The following is a 13,736-nucleotide window of genomic DNA, read 5'->3' on the forward strand; positions in this document are numbered from 1 at the left end:
TTCCTCAAAAATAACATTACTGTTTGTACTGGTATTATATAACTGGGTGTTTTATACGCTTTATATATTGTTCATTGAGGTGGATCCCTGAAAATGAAATCTAATAAACCACTTTCAAAATAACTTTTATATAGTCATTTTAAAGACCACGGAGACTACCTTTTATTTGGGAGCCAAGCTGCAGTAAAGCCGAGCTCCAACTGATAATGTATACCTTTATTTAACTAGGCAAGTCAGTTAAGAACACATTCTTATTTTCAATGACGGCCTAGGAATGGTGGGTTAACTGCCTCGTTCAGGGGCAGAACGATAGATGTTCACCTTGTCAGCTCGGGCGATTCAATCTTGCAATAGTCCAACGCAATAACGACCTGCCTCTCTTTCGTTGGACTCCACAATGCCTGTTACCCGAAAGTAAGCGAAGGTAAGTTGCTAGCTAGAATTAAATGTATTTTATAAAAAACAATCAATCGTAATCACTAGTTTACACATGGTTGATGATATTACTAGATATTATCTAGAGTGTCCTGTGTTGCATATAATCTGACTGAGCATACAAGTATCTAAGTATCTGATTGAGCGGTGGTAGGCAGAAGCAGGCTCGTAAACATTCGTTCAAACAGCACTTTCGTTGTCCGGCAAGCATTGCGCTGTTTATGACTTCAAGCCTATCAACTCCCGAGATGAGGCTGTTGTAACCTAAGTGAAATGGCTGGCTAGTAAGCGCGCGCGCTAATAGCGTTTCAAACATCACTAGCTCTGAGCCTTCTAGTAGTTGTTTCCCTTGCTCTGCATGGGTAACGCTGCTTCGATGGTGGCTGTTGTCTTTGTGTTGCTGGTTCGAGCCCAGGGAGGAGCGAGGAGAGGGACGGAATCGAGCCCAGGGAGGAGCGAGGAGAGGGACGGAAGCTATACTGTTACACTGGCAATACTCAAGTGCCTATAAGAACATCCAATAGTCAAAGGTTAATGAAATACAAATGGTATAGAGGGAAATAGTCCTATAATTCCTATAACTACAACCTAAAACGTCTTACCTGGGAATATTGAAGACTCATGTTAAAAGAAACCACCAGCTTTCATATGTTCTCAAGTTCTGAGCAAGGAACTGAAACGTTAGCTTTCTTACATAGCACATATTGCACTTTTACTTTCTTCTCCAACACTTTGTTTTTGCATTATTTAAACCAAATTGAACGTTTCATTATTTACTTGAGGCTAAATTGATTTTATTGATATTATATTAAGTTAAAATAAGTGTTCATTCAGTATTGTTGTAATTGTCATTATTACAAATAAATAAACGGGCCGATTAATCGGTATCGGCTTTTTTGGTCCTCCAATAATCGGTATCGGCGTTGAAAAATCATAATCGGTCGACCTCTACTAGGAACAGCCAAGGGCCATGTCCGTTCACAACGCTCCTTGAACCGAAATAAATTCACAGTGACGGGTAACGTCTTCATTGTCATCCAGTCTTGAGCTGGTTCTAACCAATTATTACAAAGATTTTGCCCATATTACCCCTGCATGTGTATGCTAATGATAATATGAGGACAATCCTGCATGTGTATGCTAATGATAAAATTAGGATAATCCTGCATGTGTATGCTAATGATAAAATTAGGATAATCCTGCATGTGTATGCTAATGATAAAATTAGGATAATCCTGCATGTGTATGCTAATGATGAGATGAGGATAATTGATATTTATTAGAAAGCTGACAGAGAGAAAGAAATAATTAGAGTCATCATACATCTGGAGTTGTGTGTCACAGGTTTGCATGTCTTCACCAGATGCACTAGCTTCTTTCCCTATGTGTCACCTATATACGGCATATGTAAAAAAATAAAAATAATAATCTAATTTAAAAAAGCATGACAAATACATGCATTGCAGCCTACTTTCACATGATCTCATCACTCAAAACTCAGATTCTCCAATCCAACACATTTGGTCTTGGACTGTGCACAGCTGGGAGAAAACAACACGAAGCTAGCGTCGCCTATAGAACAGAAGGGCGGCCTTTAACAGGGGAACGTGCCAGGGTACAACGTGTACTTTAACATGGGCTATAGGTTGGGAGAGTGAGAGCGGGCTGGAGATAAGTAACCATATTTGAACAGGAGAGTAAGGTGGGGCCAGGCGGGGAGTGGGTGTTATTATGCCCATGGAGCTGCAGAGGCAAAGCAAGAAAGAAAGGGAGAGTGAGCGACGTTGGAAAAGTAGTTGTGGGACAGCTGAGGACCTACCGACTACCATATCCCAGTCAAAGGCACTTAATAGATCTTTTGTCTTGCCCATTCACCCTCTGAATGGCACACACACACAATCCATGTCTCAACTGTCTCATCTACACTGATTGAAGTGGATTTAACAAGTGATATCAATAAGGGATTATAGCTTTCACCTGGTCTGTCATGGAAAGAGCAGGTGTTCTTAATGTTTTGTAAATGTAGACACGCATCGACCCACATACTCATGGAAACAAAGACACTTATATGCTTGCATAACACACACGCGCACACACACACGGACCACATCTACACACTTACACACATTGGTTACACATTGTATGATATCTTATGGGCTACACACAGGCCGTACATACAGTCAGACCAGTCTCTCACTTCTCAATAACTCACCTTCAGGTAATGTTAGCAGAGTAGGGCGTTTCACATTCACACTGACTGGGGCTGTAGCCAAATATGTTCTCACATGTGAACTACCTTGCAAGAGAAGCACATTAGATGAGGTGATGTAACTTGCAGTACAGCCACCTGACAGAGGATACACTGTACTGTTCTGAAAGTCACAGAACACCTGTCGCTGTCTTGCCAATCAAAAGGGTTAAAGAGGTTTTATGTCAGTCATCACAATATGGCAACTTTTGACTAATAACTGATTGGGCCAAGAGCTGATCCCTGATTTCATTTGTAGACAGGGGAGTTTAGTTTGCCAGTAAAGGCCTAAGGGGCAAATCCCTACTTCCAGTTAAGTCAAGTTTTCGCTTACTCTCCCATTGACATCAATGCATGACAAAGAGAAAATGTTACTTAAGTGAAAGTTGGAATTCACCCCTAAGAAGGTGGCCCTTTATCTGCCTCCTGATTGCTATATTCCACTGTGGAACCACTTGTGTAGTATTCAAGGGCAAGGGCTGTTGTGCGATAAGGCACTGGCACTTGTGCCATTAGAGTATCAGTAACATGTCGAGACGTGGGCAGGGAGTCAATAGCACCAGCATTGTTCTACAGCCTCCTGTGACCCAGATGAGTGGAAATTGAAAAAGGTTTTGTAAGAGAGACGGAGGACGAGGGGACTTCTGAAAGTGGCACGTGCCATGAAAGCCTTTGACAGGAAATCATGGTTAGGACAGAATGTACTGTAGACTGACACATGCACGGTACACACCACAGAAGGCTGCAGAGGAGAGGGGAGGATGGATCATAATGTCTGGAATGGAGTAAATGGAATGGTATCACACACATGGAATCTATGTGTTTGAGTTCGATTCCATTAATTCCGTTCCAAACATTACTAAGAGCCTGTCCTCCCCAATTAACGTGCCACCAACCTCCTGCAGTACACAGTCATGCACCCAAACACAGATGGACAGACAGTGGTGGCTTTTTCATGCATCAGCACATAACTTGCTCAACCATCTCTCTGAAATCTGTAACACCCGCATTCCACTTAGTAAGTATCACACAGCCACCTTGATCACATGTAAAAATATGCATTGACAACATCAGGAAACAGTTTCAATTAGTTGAGTGAGACATCCATTAATCTATTATTCTACCTCACTGAGCTCTATAGATAAAGCTAATGTAATATTTAATGCCACATTTTTTCCATCCAAACACTGTTCCAGAATGTGAATGTATGTAAGTAAGAATAAGAATGTAAGAATGTAAGTCGCTCTGGATAAGAGCGTCTGCTAAATGACTTAAATGTAAATGTGGTTTAAAGACATATGGGAGTTCAGAAAGGCAACAGCACGTGTTCATTTAAACACCCACTCTAGTAGAAATCCACTGTTTCGGGCTGAAAGACGATGGCCAGAGTTTACCCACGATGTTGCAAAACGATTTAAGACAATACGTCATCGTTTTAGTCAAAGTATGAGGTATTTGGTCTTGAATTGACAAACCCAAACTGCCTACTTGTGCATATCCGTGTGAATGTGGTGTCTTTCCTATGATATAACCTACAAATTATTTTCAGTCTACATTCAGTTTCGGGGCTGGACTTTATTTGAATGTTACCACCCACCAGCATGGCATTGTTTATTAATAAGAAACACCTGCAAAGTTCAATGTTGTTTGCAGCATGCATGATCATGAGCAACATGAGCAAAATCATTGAAGCCTATCATTTCCCTTGTACCACAGCCGAAGCTTGCCAGCAGCCTACTTAGCAAAGGTTGCAAAGGCACTGTGTCCATTACAATGTAGAAAACCGCATATCAGCTATCGTTCAATAGTTATCCATATTACCGGAGCTTTATTTTATTCTTTCTAACTATTTCTTTAGCGGATTCGCGGTCGCAATTTATGGAAGATGCCAAAACGTTGGACATGACAATAGATGGCGAAGTCAAAGATAGTCCAGTGGATTCCATCTGTAGCATGTTTTCCCTAAATCAATTCTTATGACAAATCCAGCTCCAGAACCAGCTATAGAGCCAGCTGGCTAATCTTTTGAATATGGTGTAGTTATAAAAACAGCAACAACAGATAACATTAGCTAGCTAAATAAGGTTAGCATGCTAACTAGCTAGCTACACTGACAGCTGTCAGTGCCCTATTTGTTGGTGATTATCAAATACAGGTGGAAATTCCCACACCCAAATCGAGAATATGTATAAGTGGCCTTCGTCATTCTTCGGAGGTGTAACCTAAACCTGCATTTGCATATTTCCATTAGGGAACGCCTACTCTGGGAATTGCACGTTTGCAATAACTAAATTTGCCTTTGCACGCCTTCTGAACAACACCATTTTTTACAACTTTGTCAAATTATAAAGTCTCCACAACTTAGTCCACTCTGTTGTGGTGTGGGGGCTGTGCTTTGGCGAAGTGGGTGGGGTTATATCCTTCCTGTTTGGCCCTGTCCGGGGGTGTCCTCGGATGGGGCCACAGTGTCTCCTGACCCCTCCTGTCTCAGCCTCCAGTATTTATGCTGCAGTAGTTTATGTGTCGGGGGGCTGGGGTCAGTTTGTTATATCTGGAGTACTTCTCCTGCCCTATTCGGTGTCCTGTGTGAATCTAAGTGTGCGTTCTCTAATTCTCTCCTTCTCTCTTTCTTTCTCTCTCTCGGGGGACCTGAGCCCTAGGACCATGCCCCAGGACTACCTGACATGATGACTCCTTGCTGTCCCCAGTCCACCTGGCCATGCTGCTGTTCCAGTTTCAACTGACCTGAGCCCTAGGACCATGCCCCAGGACTACCTGACATGATGACTCCTTGCTGTCCCCAGTCCACCTGGCCATGCTGCTGCTCCAGTTTCAACTTCCACCTGACTGTGCTGCTGCTCCAGTTTCAACTGTTCTGCCTTATTATTATTCGACCATGCTGATCATTTATGAACATTTGAACATCTTGGCCATGTTCTGTTATAATCTCCACCCGGCACAGCCAGAAGAGGACTGGCCACCCCACATAGCCTGGTTCCTCTCTAGGTTTCTTCCTAGGGTTTGGCCTTTCTAGGGAGTTTTTCCTAGCCACCGTGCTTCTACACCTGCATTGCTTGCTGTTTGGGGTTTTAGGCTGGGTTTCTGTACAGCACTTTGAGATATCAGCTGATGTACGAAGGGTTATATAAATAAATTTGATTTGATTTGATTTGTTCGTAACATATTCTAGTTTTGGGAACAGAAAACGGTATTGAGATCAAATGTTTCATTGATGAGAAGATTAGCAGAATGTTGGCCAAAAATCCATCTCGTTCCATCTTCTCTCACTTCTGGCAATGGGCTTCCTCTCACTAGTGAGTGGAAACGCCAAGCGGATGCATCCGGTGAAATATCTGTCTCATTGTTCCGTGATGATATGCTCTACCAAAACCCCTGAAGGAATAAGGGGGATATCAGAAAACGGCAAGCGTAGCGAGTAACAGCTAGTTACAGCAGCAACAATGGCAGCAAGAGACACCAGCGCTTGCGTGAACGTGACATCCAGCGTTGAGGAAGCATTCCATTGGTCACATATCATATCAACGTCAATACAACATTGTTCCCATGTCATTTCACAATATTGCTTCAACCAGTGTGTGCCCAGTGGGATGTGTAGAACTGGTCAACTTAAATAGACTGCATGTAGGTAATGGGAATCCAATTGGTGCAATATCTGCTGATGCCACCACACAAGGGTTTCCCTGCTGAATACAATTGTATAGCACTGACAGGCAACTGGCTAGATGGCTTATGGAAAATATAATGGGAAAGTGAATGAAAAGCGTGTCCTTTTAGTATGTAACACCACTCTTAAAGCCTCTACAACAGGGTTCATCCTCCAAACATCCTTCTCTAACTTCAGGGCTAATTCTACTAACTTCAAACTAAATCGGCAGATGAATGGAAATGATTCTAGAATAATTTCCTGAATTGAAATAGAACTTTCCAGGATGACTAAAGGACCCCTTCCCTGTGACAACAGACACAAACAGGTATGAAACATTTCACAATATCTAACTGACAAGAGCACTCCAACTTCAGGACTTTCCTTCTAGCGTTGCAATAACACACCTGATTCACCTAATCATGTTCCAAACTGCAGACCATAATTAGTTGATTAATATTTTAATCAGGTGTGTTAGTAAAAGCCCAGTAGCCCTCCAAGACTGGAGTTGTAAATGCTATCTGGACAAGAGCCTCACATGAACTTGATACACAAACCACACAAAATGATTTTAGAGAGGGTTGAGAGAGATTTAGGACATGCTTTTCTATGTTCTGTATAACAAAAACAAGACGAAAATGTCCTAAGAAAATGAGCCCCTATGTCAATCAGTGATTTTTTTTAAACGACACATTACAATACACAGATAAAGAAACAAATGTTCACTAGTACAATGTCTCCACTAGTACATAGTGTTCTGTATTGTGAGTGGACTGCGTGCTGTGAGCTAGGCTGGGACCAGAGGTTAGAGAAGTGACGTCTATAGGCAGTAGGCTACAGACCACTAAACCCACACATGGCCCTGAACTAACATACCGTGGCAAGAGTGCCCCCTATGAGCCATCATAGGCATTGCATCTGTCCATCTTATGCACTTCTCTGTTCTGTTGTTATGACATTTGAAGTTGTCAGGTGATGTGGAGTCTGGATTACACTGGATGATTTTAAATATATTGATCTGGCGGGGGGGTTTATGAGCCATACCATATTCCCTAAAAGCTACAGTTGAAGTCGGAAGTTTACATACACCTTAGCCAAATATATTTTAACTCAGTTTTTCACAATTCCTGACATTTAATCCTGTTTTAGTTCGATTAGGATCACCACTTAATTTTAAGAATGTGAAATGTCAGAATAATAGTAGAGAGAATTATTTATTTCAGCTTTTATTTCTTTCATCACATTCCCAGTGGGTCAGAAGTTTACATGCACTCAATTAGTATTTGGTAGCATTGCCTTTACATTTTAAAAATTGGGTCAAACGTTTTTGGGTAGCCTTCCACAAACTTCCCACAATCCTCCTGACAGATCTGGTGTAACGGAGTCAGGTGTGTAGGCCTCCTTAATCACACACGCTTTTTCAGTTCTGCCCACATATTTTCTATAGGATTGAGGTCAGGGCTTTGTGATGGCCACTCCAATACCTTGACTTTGTTCACCTTAAGCCATTTTAACACAACTTTGGAAGTATGCTTGGAAGTATCATTGTCCATTTGGAAGACCCATTTGCGACCAATCTTTAAATTCCGGACAGATGTCTTGAGCTGTTGCTTCAATATATCCACATCATTTTCCTTCCTCATGAAGCCATCTATTTTGTGAAGTGCACCAGTCCCTCCTGCAGCAAAGCACCCCCACAACATGATGCTGCCACCCCCGTGCTTCACGGTTGGGATGGTGTTCTTCGGCTTGCAATCCTCCCCCTTTTCCTCCAAACATAACGATGGTCATTATGGCCAAATAGTTCTATTTTTGTCAGACCAGAGGACATTTCTCCAAAAAGTACGATCTTTGTCCCCATGTGCAGTTGCAAACCGTAGTCTGACTTTTTTATGGCGATTGTCACGTTCGTTATATTGATGAGACCATGATGGGTTAATAATAATTTGCAAATAAATTCATTAACAATCCTACAATGTGATTTTCTGGATTTTTTTCTCATTTTGTCTGTCATAGTTGAAGTGTACCTATGATGAAAATTACAGGCGTCTCATCTTTTTAAGTGGGAGAACTTGCACAATTGGTGGCTGACAAAATACTTTTTTGCCCCACTGTATGACAAAACTGAAATGCTGAATTGTTTCAATGAGCACTTTGTATCATCTGGTAGGCTGTTTGATTCAGTGTCCTCTGTCTCTGTACAACCCTGTGTGGATGAACCAGTGACAACTGTTCAAACTTTTAGCTTTTTTCCATTCTTAGTGCAGGTGGTACATAAAGCCCTAAAATCCTTAGATCAGAGAAAGCCTGCAGGTCCTGATCTTTTGAATCCCTGCTTTTTAAATCTGGCAGCTGATTTCATAGCTGAACCACTTACATCTCTGTTCAATCTAACCCTGGAATGTAATGAAATTCCAAAGATCTGGAAATCAGCATTTGTCCTACCACTTTTAAAAGGGGGAGATCTAACTCTTTTAAATAATTATAGGCCAATCTCAAAGCTGTCAAAATGGTGAGAATACTTGAAACCCTTGTAAGTGAACAGCCGTTGTAAGTGAACAGCTAAAAGAGTATTTTATTTACTAACTCTATTTGATCAATGTACCAATCGGGCTTCAGGAAGAAGCATAGCACAATTACAGCAGCCATGAAGGTTTTAAATGATATCACTGAAGCCATTAACAAAAAACAGCACTGTCTCACTTTTTATTGATCTCTAAGGCTTTTGATACAGTTAATCATGCTATACTAAGGCAGAGATTGTCGAGTGTAGGTCTTTCGGAGCATGCAGTTGCATGGTTTGCTAACTATCTGTCTGATAGACTCAGTGCACTCAATTTGATGGGCTTATGTCTGTTAAATTGTCTGTCTGTACTTGGTCCTCTCTTATTCACTATTTCTATAAATGATTTAGACAAAAATGTCCAAAATGCACAACTTCATTTTTATGCTGATGATACTGTTATTTACTGTTGTGTCTTGTCTCTTACAAAAGCTTTCCAGAACATGCAAACTGCTTTTTATACTGTTCAACATACCTTGTGTCAATTGAAGCTTATCCTCAATACTGACAAAACTACACTAATGGTGTTTTGTAATGCAATAAATAGACCTCTGAACCTTTCACCTATTACTACCTGTCAGGGCAAGGAGATTGAGGTTGTAACCTCATAAATATCTTGGAATTTTAATTAATGACGGCCTCTCTTTTAAAGTGCATATTCAACAACTTTTATTTTAGGAATAAGGCCTGTTTTTCTTTTGAAGCCAGAAGGAGGCTAGTTTCAGCTACATTTATGCCTTTACTAGACTATGGGGATATTTTATATGAATGCTTCCGCTCAGTGTTTGAGATCAATTGACACTCTTTACCATGGCACTTTGAGATTTATTTTAAACTGCAAAACCCTTACGCACCACTGCACTTTGTATACCAGGGTTGGCTGGCCTTTTCTAGTCACTGGTATACTTTTATTTACATAGCCATTTTGGGTTTACTACCTTTTTATTTGTGCATTTTTATTGTTCAGAAATGTGGTGGGTACTTTCTTCGTTCGCTGGACTTTATCCTGCCAACTGTTCCAAATGTCCGAACTGAATTTGGTAAAAGGGCTTTTATGTACTCTGCGCCATCGTCTTGGAACACCTTACAAAATACTTTTAAATCACTGATGAAGGATTTTGAGGCTGATTCCCTGACCTGTCAATGTTTTTAATTTGCTGTTTTATACTCTTGTGAATTCAATGGTTTTTACTAGATTACTTGTAGTTTTTCATGTTGTCTGTCTGTAATTTCTTTGTAAGGACTTGGTGCTGCCTATCTTAGTCAGGGCGCTCTTGAAAAAGAGATTTATCTCAATGATCCTGGTTAAATAAAGGTTAAATAAAATAAATAAAAAGGCGAAGCGTGATAAGCGAACATAACTCTTTAATAAAAGAGAGAACACTGAATAGAACTAAACAAAACAACAAAATGAACCGTGAGGCAATATGGCTAGTGCAGAACAGGCAACTTAATTAACATAGAATAACAACCCACAAAATAACCAAGGAATATGGCTACCTAAATATGATTCCCAATCAGAGACAATGATAAACAGCTGCCTCTGATTGAGAACCAATCTAGGCAACCATAGACAAACACCTAGACTAGAAAAACTCGCACTGTCCCCTTTCCTCCCGGCTGGCTCGGACCTCCCCTCCTGCTCTGTGGCTCTGAGTGACTCATTGCAAGCTTTACAGAGCAGGGCTGTGGGCAGCTGTGCAAAAATGTATCCGCTGCTGAAGCCACTTTCTATCACTCTAAATTTCAAGATTCTGCCCTCGGAAACGCTTTTCCACCTTCTCCTCCCTCCTTAATCCTCCACCCCACCTCCCTCCTACTTCTCTGTGGATGACTTCATCAACCACTTTGAAAAGAAGGTTCACAATATCCGCTCCTCATTCACTCAGCCTATTGAATCCACTGGTCCTGCTTACAAATAACTACCCTAAGCCTTGACCTCTTTCTCACCTCCCTCTCCAGATGAAATCCTGCGACTAGTGAGGTCTGGCTTCCTGACTACATGCCCGCTCGACCTCATTCCTCCCTTCTCCAGACCAACTCTGGAGACCTCCCATTCCTAACTTCCCTCATTAACTGACCACTGACTTCAAAATGGCCCGAGTCGCTCCCCTCCTCATGAAAGCAACACTCAAACCCGTTGTCAAAAACTACAGACCGATATCCCTTCTTTATTTCTTTCCAAAACACTTGAGCGTGCTATCTCGGTATCTCTCTCAGAATGATCTTCTTGACCCTAATCAGTCAGGCTTCAAGACGGGTCACTCAAACGAGGACTGCTCTTCTCTGTGTCATGGAGGCTCTCCGCACTGCCAAAGCTGACTCTCTCTCCTCTGTTCTCATCCTCCTAGATCTATTCGCTGTATTTGACACCGTGAACCATCAGATCCCTCTCCCCACCCTCTCGTGGCTGGGTGTTTTAGGTTCTACACGCTCTCAAATTGCATCCTACCTGGCAGGCCGCTCCTACCAGGTGACGTGGAGAAGATCTGTGTCTGCATCACATACTCTCACTACTGGTATTCCGCAGGGCTCGGTTCTAGGTCCTCTCCCCTTCTGTCTATGCTAGGCTCTGTCATATCCTCACATGGTCTCTCCTATCATTGCTATGCGGATGAAACGCAAGTACTTTTCTCCTTCCCCCCTTCTTACACCCAGGTGGCGACACGCATCTCTGCATGACCGGCAGATATCTCAGCTTGGATGTCGGTCCACCACCTCAAGCTCAACCTCGACAAGACAGAGTTGCTCTTCCTACCGGGGAAGGCCGATCCTACCTCACACAGAAAGCGGCACAGGTCTTAATCCAGCCACTTATCATCACCCGTCTGGACTACTGCAACAAACTGTTGGAGCTTATCCAGAACGCTGCAGCCCGCCTGGTGTTTAACCTTCCTAAAATTCTCCCACATCTGAAACCTTACCTCTTAAAAGAGTATCTTAAATAAACCCACAGCACTTGACTCGTTTCTTGCACTTTACTCTTTCCCTCTTACTAGCTCTGACTTTGCTGAAAGCTATGAGGAAAAATGTATTTACTATGTATTTACTATGACTGTGATATGTGGTTGTCCCACATAGCTATCTTAAGATGATTAATACTTTTTTACCCCCCGCTACAGATGGCTATATCGGTCTGCTAATACAGGACTAGTAAAGGCCCAGTGCAATTATTATTATTATTCTTTTTACAAAATCAGATTTTTTTCATTGGGTGCTGTAGCGCCCTCAGCACCCGTATTTCTCGTGGCTATGCACACACACACGCAAACATACTCTACTATTTCTTTGCAATATCACTATTTCTCTTCACTCCCATATGGTAAAAAATAAATGTGAAATATATTTTTAGATACATTTTTTAGGATACATGTGAAGTATTTCAAATTGGCCAAATAATGTGTGTATATATATATATATATACAGCAGCAGTCAAAAGTTTGGACACACCTACTCATTCAAGGGTTTTTCTTTATTTTACTATTTTCTGCATTTTTCTAATAGTGAAGACATCAAAACTATGAAATAACACATGGAATCATGTGGTAACCAAAAAAGTGTTAAACAAATCAAAATATATTTTATATTTACAGTTCCTCAAAGTAGCCACCATTTACCTTGATGACAGCTTTGCACACTCTTGGCATTCTCTCAACCAGCTTCATGAGGTAGTCACCTGGAATGCATTTCAATTAACAAGTGTGCCTTGTTAAAAGTTCATTTGTGGAATTTCTTTCCTTCTTAATGTGTTTGAGCCAATTAGTTGTGTTGTGACAAGGTAGGAGTGGGAAGACCCAGAGTTACCTCTGCTGCAGAGGGTAAGTTCAGTAGAGTTACCAGCCCCAGAAATTGCAGCCCAAATAAATGCTTCACAGAGTTCAAGTAACAGTGCGGAAGTGTGAGTTCCATCGCTCCACCATTCCCTTTCTTGGCTACATCATCTCTGCTGGGAGTGTCCAGATGGATCCAGAGAAAGTGAGAGTAGTGGTGGATTGGCCTCAGCCTACGTCCAGTGTGCAGCTGCAACACTTCCTGGGGTTCGACAACTTTGATCGCCACTTTATCCGGGGTTACAGCACAATGGCCACCCCCCTGTCTGCACTCACATCTACCAAGGTTCCGTTCACGTGGTCCTCTGCCGCTGACCGGGCGTTCCGGGACCTTAAAGACAGCTTCACCACCACATCCGATGCGTCAAATGTCAGAGTGGGGGCTGTCCTGTCCCAACGTTCTGCGCTAGACCTTCAGCTGCATCCCTGCGCCTTCTTCTCCCACCGCCACAACGTCACAGAGAGGAACTACTATGTGGGGAATTGGGAGCTTCTCGTGGTGAAGATGGTGTTGGAGGAATGGAGGCACTGGCTAAAAGGGGCAGAACATCCGTTCATTGTGTGGGCCAACCACAAAACCTGGAGTATCTCTGCACTGTCAAGCGCCTCAACTCCAGGCAAGCGAGATGGGCCCTGTTGTTTACCCAGTTCAACTTTTCCCTCTCCTACCAGCCGGGGTCAAAACATGTCAAGCCGGATGCCCTGTCTCGCAGCTATAACCCCACGGTTACCACCCCGGAGCCCGAGACCATCCTTCCCACCTCGTGCCTGGTGCAGAGGTCCCAGCCGAACCCTGGGGGAGGCCCAGATAACCGGATGTTTGTGCCTGGCCAGATGTTTGTGCCTGGCGCTGTTCGCTCCACGGTCCTGGTGTGGGCCCATTCCTCCAGGCTTGTCTGTCACCTGGGCTCTAGTTGGACCCTGGCCTTCGTGCGACAACACTTTTGGTGTCCTACTATGGTTCCTGATGTTGCCACGTTTGTTGCCGCCAGCACG

At 42.5% G+C, this 13,736-nt stretch overlaps 1 long non-coding RNA gene across 1 annotated transcript; it reads left to right on the top strand.

Moving 5' to 3' along the window:
* The first annotated feature begins 139 nt into the window (after positions 1–139).
* Positions 140–5,852, top strand: LOC135572540 (uncharacterized). Its single transcript, XR_010464377.1, has 2 exons — positions 140–424; positions 5,344–5,852. It is a non-coding gene; the product is annotated as an uncharacterized LOC135572540 (long non-coding RNA).
* Positions 5,853–13,736: the final 7,884 nt, after the last annotated feature.

This window comes from Oncorhynchus nerka, linkage group LG7 (assembly GCF_034236695.1).
Source record: "Oncorhynchus nerka isolate Pitt River linkage group LG7, Oner_Uvic_2.0, whole genome shotgun sequence".
Taxonomy (NCBI): Eukaryota; Metazoa; Chordata; class Actinopteri; order Salmoniformes; family Salmonidae; genus Oncorhynchus; species Oncorhynchus nerka.